Source organism: Aulonocara stuartgranti, assembly GCF_965226115.1.
Source record: "Aulonocara stuartgranti genome assembly, chromosome: 20".
Classification (NCBI taxonomy): Eukaryota; Metazoa; Chordata; class Actinopteri; order Cichliformes; family Cichlidae; genus Aulonocara; species Aulonocara stuartgranti.
Window position 1 is genome coordinate 33,435,967 of NC_138956.1, and position 11,063 is coordinate 33,447,029.

Sequence of the window (11,063 nt, forward strand, 5' to 3'; positions counted from 1 at the left end):
ATCTCGGACATCAAGGAATTTGGTGCTTTTGACGACCTGTTGACGACGGCTGTTAATCAAGGTGTGGATTAAGCGTGCTAAACGAGGTCCTCCCAGTCTGATCAAACTCATTATCTTGGTGCAATTCAGAAACAATACGCTCAGGCAAAAACTGGGTCGACCCCCCTCTGACACCTTAATGTGGGCTTAATGATGACACGATGCCCACGTCTCCCAAAGAATTCACACCTGTATTCATGTAAACTCAGCCGCACTCACCTTGATTCAGACCCTGAAACCTGTGAGCCTAACGTTTAATGCAGGAACAGTCAACGACTCTTAGAGGAGTAGACAAGGGCAGAAATGTTACCACGGACAATTTTTTCACATCGCTTTCACTTGCGCAAAAACTTCTTAGACGGAAAACCACCATCCTCGGCACAGTCAACAAGATTCGCAGGGAAATTCCTCAATCCACTCAAACCCCCACTCCCCTCCCTCCAGAATTCCCAGGTAACAACCTAATATACATATGAATGACTAGCCAATTTAGCTTCCACTTGGCTGAAGCTAAAGCTTAGCTAAAAGCCTACCAGCCATTTGGCTGCTCTCCGGGTTTTAAAGGTAGAAAGGTAGAAGCCTGGGGATGCTACTGTTAAGGAAGAAGACATTAGAGGTTACTTTGGGCAGTCACAACAAAATGAGATTTCAAAGTAAGAGCCTTGCAATCCCCAACAGATTGAAAACAAAGAAAGAAAGAAACTTACCTGACATGGATCTCCTTGTGACAAATCCAACATGTGGAAGAGGAAGCCGAGTTCACAAGCCAAACAAAACTCCTTGTGGCACAAATGATTCTGAACAAGGCAGCGAACTGGCTCCAGGAAGTATAACACCTAAGATGCAAACATAAAAGACCCATGGAACATTTGACAAATTGTCTCATATTAAAAATTAAATGTACACATTGTGAACCTTCAGCTTCTTACCTGGATCATGCAGTTACAGTAGGCGTTGGGAATCTGCGGCTCCAGGCCAGCAAACAACGTCCTGTTGTAATGTTTGAAGTCAAAATCTTCCTGTCCACGTTTAGAGTATTTAATTGTCACCTGAAGCACAACAAACACATCTTCGTCACATGTTTTGGAAATCAAAGCTTGTAGCAACACTCTTTGTTGTTACATATCATATTTAACTGTATCTCTATGAACACCAGGGTGAAACATAACAAGTCCAACCTTTCTGTACTTTTCGGGAACAGTGTGAAGGAGCGGCTCTTCATCACTCTCTGTTAGAGATTCAGGGATGTGGTTGTAATAAACAGGTGACCCTTCTTTATTTGCAGGGACCTGCAAACAACAAACAGGGAAAAAAACTTAAAATACACCACGTGGAGATGGGTTTAACTTTTTTTGTAAATTTATTACAATATTGTAAAAATGACAGTTTAAAAGAGAAACAAGTTTTTTACATACCTGGTTACAGAGGCAGGCGGAAGGATTTTCCACAAAACTGTTGAAGCCAACAGTTTCAATAGACGAGAGAAGTTGGGAAGAGGCTCCACAAAGGAGATGGAAAGGAAAATAGATGGAACAGAGAGAAAAGACACTAAAATTAACTGGATCACCTGCCAGAGGAAAAACATGCGAGAAGAGAACAACAAAGCAGGGAAACTACAGCAACCACCAACATAACCGTACATTACAGTGAATGCAAGATCGACAAGTTCAGCTCAGTTTTGCTGTTCCATAACTGAGCAGAATTATTCCTGATGAGCAGAAACAGAGAGACAGAGCGGGAGCGCAACCTTTCGATCATTATTATTTCGATCCCTCTCTCATATTCAAAACATCAATGAAAGAATATCTGATTGGGACCTGATTGAAAAGCTGAGTAAAATGAGAAAAGTATAAACAATTTGTTTCATTGTGCATATGGATGAAATATAATGTAGATAAATGGGATAAAGGTTGAACTGAATGTTAACATTCATCAGATCACAGCTCAGGTTGTGTCAAACCAGCAAGTAAAAACGTTTTTGAGACACTAGAGGATGTTACCCTTCAGAGGTCCTAAATGTACTAAATGTAATTGATAAATATAAGTTATTAGCCAGTAAATGACTTGGCAATGTTCATGTAATACAAATTTATGTATTTTATTTTTCCTGGAGGGCAACAAGATGGCAGCTGCAGTGTAAGTCAGACTGTGAAATAAAAGATCAAAGAAGACTTAAACAGTATTTAAATATTCAGGCTTTTTCAACATTTAGACAAATTGTGTTTGAAACTCAAACTAATCTGCTGCACACTTTCTCTAACTCTGCTGTCACAAGGACAGATACAGGAAGTCGCTCAAACCACATGAAACTAATCTTTATAGTATTTGTTTTATTTTACTCCAGAAGCAAAAGATGTTTTCCAAAAATTGGGACAAACTGTTGTTTAATTTTATGGTTGGTGTGGTCCTGAGAGTCGTTGAGCTTGTCTTTGTTTTTAGGGTCACAGGTTTCAAGCTGGTATCAAGGTGTGAATCATAAATGAGCCCCGCCTGGTCTCCAACAAGCCTGCCCCATAAAAGACTTTTTCTTTTGTTTCGGCCCAAATCATGTCTGTGGATCTTTTCTTTGTTAGTAACACTAAACATGTTAAAAGCTGAATTAAGGCAGGGTTTATTTTCCTGAGTTAAATTCTTTGCTAAAAAAGTTAAAAAGCTTAAATTTTCATGTTCTATTGCTGTGACACAGGTGAGTGGGTCAAACATGAAACAGGAAGTTGACCCAGAAAAGCACAGGCTGAGGAAAATGACTTAAGTGTCTTTATTGTAAGATCATAAACTTGTTATAGCTAGTTTGTTGAATAAACTGATGGAAACAGGAACATGATGAAATCAATAAAAGTGCTCATTTTTGTGTTTTTGAATGTTGGTTGTCATTTATTTTATTCACACAAATGCAGTTTGGATAAGTGCTGATGGTCCTTTGTTAATTAAAACCAAACAATCACCATTCCAAGGTTAATCAATACCACTGAAACAGATAACAGACAATAGCTGAAACTATCTTTAATCAACAGTCAACTATTAGCTTCAATTAAACTGACTCAACCAATGAGAGCATCAAATTTGGATTATATGGTTTCAGCTAGGACTAAACCAAAAGTTGTATTTTTCATTAAGTGGATGAGAAAATAAAGCCTGTAAAGTTTAAAACTTTAATTTCATTTAATCAATGTTGAACTCTGAGATTAATCCAGTCAATTTTTATTTTAATTGTTACTGAAATGTTGAATTCACCACTGATGATAATGTTTTTCATCTATATGGATCCATTTCCACAACTTTTTGATCACCACTTCAGAACAACAACTACCTGGATACACAGGATCAAGACTGAACTCTGACATTAATCCAGTGAATTTTAACAACAGTCACGCTAAAGGACCATTTAATTGATTAAATCATGGTTAGTTTGTTCCAATATGTGTAACATAACTGTTGTCCAACATGCAGCAAATTTGTTGGAGAAGCTCAGAAGAATCAAACTCAACATCTGGTGCATCTCGGACATCAAGGAATTTGGTGCTTTTGACGACCTGTTGACGACGGCTGTTAATCAAGGTGTGGATTAAGCGTGCTAAACGAGGTCCTCCCAGTCTGATCAAACTCATTATCTTGGTGCAATTCAGAAACAATACGCTCAGGCAAAAACTGGGTCGACCCCCCTCTGACACCTTAATGTGGGCTTAATGATGACACGATGCCCACGTCTCCCAAAGAATTCACACCTGTATTCATGTAAACTCAGCCGCACCCACCTTGATTCAGACCCTGAAACCTGTGAGCCTAACGTTTAATGCAGGAACAGTCAACGACTCTTAGAGGAGTAGACAAGGGCAGAAATGTTACCACGGACAATTTTTTCACATCGCTTTCACTTGCGCAAAAACTTCTTAGACGGAAAACCACCATCCTCGGCACAGTCAACAAGATTCGCAGGGAAATTCCTCAATCCACTCAAACCCCCACTCCCCTCCCTCCAGAATTCCCAGGTAACAACCTAATATACATATGAATGACTAGCCAATTTAGCTTCCACTTGGCTGAAGCTAAAGCTTAGCTAAAAGCCTACCAGCCATTTGGCTGCTCTCCGGGTTTTAAAGGTAGAAAGGTAGAAGCCTGGGGATGCTACTGTTAAGGAAGAAGACATTAGAGGTTACTTTGGGCAGTCACAACAAAATGAGATTTCAAAGTAAGAGCCTTGCAATCCCCAACAGATTGAAAACAAAGAAAGAAAGAAACTTACCTGACATGGATCTCCTTGTGACAAATCCAACATGTGGAAGAGGAAGCCGAGTTCACAAGCCAAACAAAACTCCTTGTGGCACAAATGATTCTGAACAAGGCAGCGAACTGGCTCCAGGAAGTATAACACCTAAGATGCAAACATAAAAGACCCATGGAACATTTGACAAATTGTCTCATATTAAAAATTAAATGTACACATTGTGAACCTTCAGCTTCTTACCTGGATCATGCAATTACAGTAGGCGTTGGGAATCTGCGGCTCCAGGCCAGCAAACAACGTCCTGTTGTAATGTTTGAAGTCAAAATCTTCCTGTCCACGTTTAGAGTATTTAATTGTCACCTGAAGCACAACAAACACATCTTCGTCACATGTTTTGGAAATCAAAGCTTGTAGCAACACTCTAGAAATTGTTACATATCATATTTAACTGTATCTCTATGAACACCAGGGTGAAACATAACAAGTCCAACCTTTCTGTACTTTTCGGGAACAGTGTGAAGGAGCGGCTCTTCATCACTCTCTGTTAGAGATTCAGGGATGTGGTTGTAATAAACAGGTGACCCTTCTTTATTTGCAGGGACCTGCAAACAACAAACAGGGAAAAAAACTTAAAATACACCACGTGGAGATGGGTTTAACTTTTTTTGTAAATTTATTACAATATTGTAAAAATGACAGTTTAAAAGAGAAACAAGTTTTTTACATACCTGGTTACAGGGGCAGGCGGAAGGATTTTCCACAAAACTGTTGAAGCCAACAGTTTCAATAGTTTGTGGGATTTCTGGGTCCATCCCAGAAGCCCACCTGTTGAAAAGAAACATGTTTTAGATCGGTGGACAAGGAAGAGAAAGACGAGAGAAGTTGGGAAGAGGCTCCACAAAGGAGATGGAAAGAAAATAGATGGAACAGAGAGAAAAGACACTAAAATTAACTGGCTCACCTGCCAGAGGAAAAACATGCGAGAAGAGAACAACAAAGCAGGGAAACTACAGCAACCACCAACATAACCGTACATTACAGTGAATGCAAGATTGACAAGTTCAGCTCAGTTTTGCTGTTCCATAACTGATCAGAATTATTCCTGATGAGCAGAAACAGAGAGACAGAGCGGGAGCGCAACCTTTCGATCATTATTATTTCGATCCCTCTCTCATATTCAAAACATCAATGAAAGAATATCTGATTGGGACCTGATTGAAAAGCTGAGTAAAATGAGAAATGTATAAACAATTTGTTTCATTGTGCATATGGATGAAATATAATGTAGATAAATGGGACAAAGGTTGAACTGAATGTTAACATTCATCAGATCACAGCTCAGGTTGTGTCAAACCAGCAAGTAAAAACGTTTTTGAGACACTAGAGGATGTTACCCTTCAGAGGTCCTAAATGTACTAAATGTAATTGATAAATATAAGTTATTAGCCAGTAAATGACTTGGCAATGTTCATGTAATACAAATTTATGTATTTTATTTTTCCTGGAGGGCAACAAGATGGCAGCTGCAGTGTAAGTCAGACTGTGAAATAAAAGATCAAAGAAGACTTAAACAGTATTTAAATATTCAGGCTTTTTCAACATTTAGACAAATTGTGTTTGAAACTCAAACTAATCTTTATAGTATTTGTTTTATTTTACTCCAGAAGCAAAAGATGTTTTCCAAAAATTGGGACAAACTGTTGTTTAATTTTATGGTTGGTGTGGTCCTGAGAGTCGTTGAGCTTGTCTTTGTTTTTAGGGTCACAGGTTTCAAGCTGGTATCAAGGTGTGAATCATAAATGAGCCCCGCCTGGTCTCCAACAAGCCTGCCCCATAAAAGACTTTTTCTTTTGTTTCGGCCCAAATCATGTCTGTGGATCTTTTCTTTGTTAGTAACACTAAACATGTTAAAAGCTGAATTAAGGCAGGGTTTATTTTCCTGAGTTAAATTCTTTGCTAAAAAAGTTAAAAAGCTTAAATTTTCATGTTCTATTGCTGTGACACAGGTGAGTGGGTCAAACATGAAACAGGAAGTTGACCCAGAAAAGCACAGGCTGAGGAAAATGACTTAAGTGTCTTTATTGTAAGATCATAAACTTGTTATAGCTAGTTTGTTGAATAAACTGATGGAAACAGGAACATGATGAAATCAATAAAAGTGCTCATTTTTGTGTTTTTGAATGTTGGTTGTCATTTATTTTATTCACACAAATGCAGTTTGGATAAGTGCTGATGGTCCTTTGTTAATTAAAACCAAACAATCACCATTCCAAGGTTAATCAATACCACTGAAACAGATAACAGACAATAGCTGAAACTATCTTTAATCAACAGTCAACTATTAGCTTCAATTAAACTGACTCAACCAATGAGAGCATCAAATTTGGATTATATGGTTTCAGCTAGGACTAAACCAAAAGTTGTATTTTTCATTAAGTGGATGAGAAAATAAAGCCTGTAAAGTTTAAAACTTTAATTTCATTTAATCAATGTTGAACTCTGAGATTAATCCAGTCAATTTTTATTTTAATTGTTACTGAAATGTTGAATTCACCACTGATGATAATGTTTTTCATCTATATGGATCCATTTCCACAACTTTTTGATCACCACTTCAGAACAACAACTACCTGGATACACAGGATCAAGACTGAACTCTGACATTAATCCAGTGAATTTTAACAACAGTCACGCTAAAGGACCATTTAATTGATTAAATCATGGTTAGTTTGTTACAATATGTGTAACATAACTGTTGTCCAACATGCAGCAAATTTGTTGGAGAAGCTCAGAAGAATCAAACTCAACATCTGGTGCATCTCGGACATCAAGGAATTTGGTGCTTTTGACGACCTGTTGACGACGGCTGTTAATCAAGGTGTGGATTAAGCGTGCTAAACGAGGTCCTCCCAGTCTGATCAAACTCATTATCTTGGTGCAATTCAGAAACAATACGCTCAGGCAAAAACTGGGTCGACCCCCCTCTGACACCTTAATGTGGGCTTAATGATGACACGATGCCCACGTCTCCCAAAGAATTCACACCTGTATTCATGTAAACTCAGCCGCACTCACCTTGATTCAGACCCTGAAACCTGTGAGCCTAACGTTTAATGCAGGAACAGTCAACGACTCTTAGAGGAGTAGACAAGGGCAGAAATGTTACCACGGACAATTTTTTCACATCGCTTTCACTTGCGCAAAAACTTCTTAGACGGAAAACCACCATCCTCGGCACAGTCAACAAGATTCGCAGGGAAATTCCTCAATCCACTCAAACCCCCACTCCCCTCCCTCCAGAATTCCCAGGTAACAACCTAATATACATATGAATGACTAGCCAATTTAGCTTCCACTTGGCTGAAGCTAAAGCTTAGCTAAAAGCCTACCAGCCATTTGGCTGCTCTCCGGGTTTTAAAGGTAGAAAGGTAGAAGCCTGGGGATGCTACTTAAGGAAGAAGACATTAGAGGTTACTTTGGGCAGTCACAACAAAATGAGATTTCAAAGTAAGAGCCTTGCAATCCCCAACAGATTGAAAACAAAGAAAGAAAGAAACTTACCTGACATGGATCTCCTTGTGACAAATCCAACATGTGGAAGAGGAAGCCGAGTTCACAAGCCAAACAAAACTCCTTGTGGCACAAATGATTCTGAACAAGGCAGCGAACTGGCTCCAGGAAGTATAACACCTAAGATGCAAACATAAAAGACCCATGGAACATTTGACAAATTGTCTCATATTAAAAATTAAATGTACACATTGTGAACCTTCAGCTTCTTACCTGGATCATGCAGTTACAGTAGGCGTTGGGAATCTGCGGCTCCAGGCCAGCAAACAACGTCCTGTTGTAATGTTTGAAGTCAAAATCTTCCCGTCCACGTTTAGAGTATTTAATTGTCACCTGAAGCACAACAAACACATCTTCGTCACATGTTTTGGAAATCAAAGCTTGTAGCAACACTCTAGAAATTGTTACATATCATATTTAACTGTATCTCTATGAACACCAGGGTGAAACATAACAAGTCCAACCTTTCTGTACTTTTCGGGAACAGTGTGAAGGAGCGGCTCTTCATCACTCTCTGTTAGAGATTCAGGGATGTGGTTGTAATAAACAGGTGACCCTTCTTTATTTGCAGGGACCTGCAAACAACAAACAGGGAAAAAAACTTAAAATACACCACGTGGAGATGGGTTTAACTTTTTTTGTAAATTTATTACAATATTGTAAAAATGACAGTTTAAAAGAGAAACAAGTTTTTTACATACCTGGTTACAGGGGCAGGCGGAAGGATTTTCCACAAAACTGTTGAAGCCAACAGTTTCAATAGACGAGAGAAGTTGGGAAGAGGCTCCACAAAGGAGATGGAAAGAAAATAGATGGAACAGAGAGAAAAGACACTAAAATTAACTGGATCACCTGCCAGAGGAAAAACATGCAAGAAGAGAACAACAAAGCAGGGAAACTACAGCAACCACCAACATAACCGTACATTACAGTGAATGCAAGATCGACAAGTTCAGCTCAGTTTTGCTGTTCCATAACTGATCAGAATTATTCCTGATGAGCAGAAACAGAGAGACAGAGCGGGAGCGCAACCTTTCGATCATTATTATTTCGATCCCTCTCTCATATTCAAAACATCAATGAAAGAATATCTGATTGGGACCTGATTGAAAAGCTGAGTAAAATGAGAAATGTATAAACAATTTGTTTCATTGTGCATATGGATGAAATATAATGTAGATAAATGGGACAAAGGTTGAACTGAATGTTAACATTCATCAGATCACAGCTCAGGTTGTGTCAAACCAGCAAGTAAAAACATTTTTGAGACACTAGAGGATGTTACCCTTCAGAGGTCCTAAATGTACTAAATGTAATTGATAAATATAAGTTATTAGCCAGTAAATGACTTGGCAATGTTCATGTAATACAAATTTATGTATTTTATTTTTCCTGGAGGGCAACAAGATGGCAGCTGCAGTGTAAGTCAGACTGTGAAATAAAAGATCAAAGAAGACTTAAACAGTATTTAAATATTCAGGCTTTTTCAACATTTAGACAAATTGTGTTTGAAACTCAAACTAATCTGCTGCACACTTTCTCTAACTCTGCTGTCACAAGGACAGATACAGGAAGTCGCTCAAACCACATGAAACTAATCTTTATAGTATTTGTTTTATTTTACTCCAGAAGCAAAAGATGTTTTCCAAAAATTGGGACAAACTGTTGTTTAATTTTATGGTTGGTGTGGTCCTGAGAGTCGTTGAGCTTGTCTTTGTTTTTAGGGTCACAGGTTTCAAGCTGGTATCAAGGTGTGAATCATAAATGAGCCCCGCCTGGTCTCCAACAAGCCTGCCCCATAAAAGACTTTTTCTTTTGTTTCGGCCCAAATCATGTCTGTGGATCTTTTCTTTGTTAGTAACACTAAACATGTTAAAAGCTGAATTAAGGCAGGGTTTATTTTCCTGAGTTAAATTCTTTGCTAAAAAAGTTAAAAAGCTTAAATTTTCATGTTCTATTGCTGTGACACAGGTGAGTGGGTCAAACATGAAACAGGAAGTTGACCCAGAAAAGCACAGGCTGAGGAAAATGACTTAAGTGTCTTTATTGTAAGATCATAAACTTGTTATAGCTAGTTTGTTGAATAAACTGATGGAAACAGGAACATGATGAAATCAATAAAAGTGCTCATTTTTGTGTTTTTGAATGTTGGTTGTCATTTATTTTATTCACACAAATGCAGTTTGGATAAGTGCTGATGGTCCTTTGTTAATTAAAACCAAACAATCACCATTCCAAGGTTAATCAATACCACTGAAACAGATAACAGACAATAGCTGAAACTATCTTTAATCAACAGTCAACTATTAGCTTCAATTAAACTGACTCAACCAATGAGAGCATCAAATTTGGATTATATGGTTTCAGCTAGGACTAAACCAAAAGTTGTATTTTTCATTAAGTGGATGAGAAAATAAAGCCTGTAAAGTTTAAAACTTTAATTTCATTTAATCAATGTTGAACTCTGAGATTAATCCAGTCAATTTTTATTTTAATTGTTACTGAAATGTTGAATTCACCACTGATGATAATGTTTTTCATCTATATGGATCCATTTCCACAACTTTTTGATCACCACTTCAGAACAACAACTACCTGGATACACAGGATCAAGACTGAACTCTGACATTAATCCAGTGAATTTTAACAACAGTCACGCTAAAGGACCATTTAATTGATTAAATCATTGTTAGTTTGTTACAATATGTGTAACATAACTGTTGTCCAACATGCAGCAAATTTGTTGGAGAAGCTCAGAAGAATCAAACTCAACATCTGGTGCATCTCGGACATCAAGGAATTTGGTGCTTTTGACGAGCTGTTGACGACGGCTGTTAATCAAGGTGTGGATTAAGCGTGCTAAACGAGGTCCTCCCAGTCTGATCAAACTCATTATCTTGGTGCAATTCAGAAACAATACGCTCAGGCAAAAACTGGGTCGACCCCCCTCTGACACCTTAATGTGGGCTTAATGATGACACGATGCCCACGTCTCCCAAAGAATTCACACCTGTATTCATGTAAACTCAGCCGCACCCACCTTGATTCAGACCCTGAAACCTGTGAGCCTAACGTTTAATGCAGGAACAGTCAACGACTCTTAGGACCGCCTTGAATCCCAGTGGAGGTTAAATACGTGGCTCTATCCATCAGACTTTAGATCTGGACTCCAGTTTTCTGCATTTCAAGAGATTGGGATTAAACCTGCAAGTACTACTATTTACAGAAG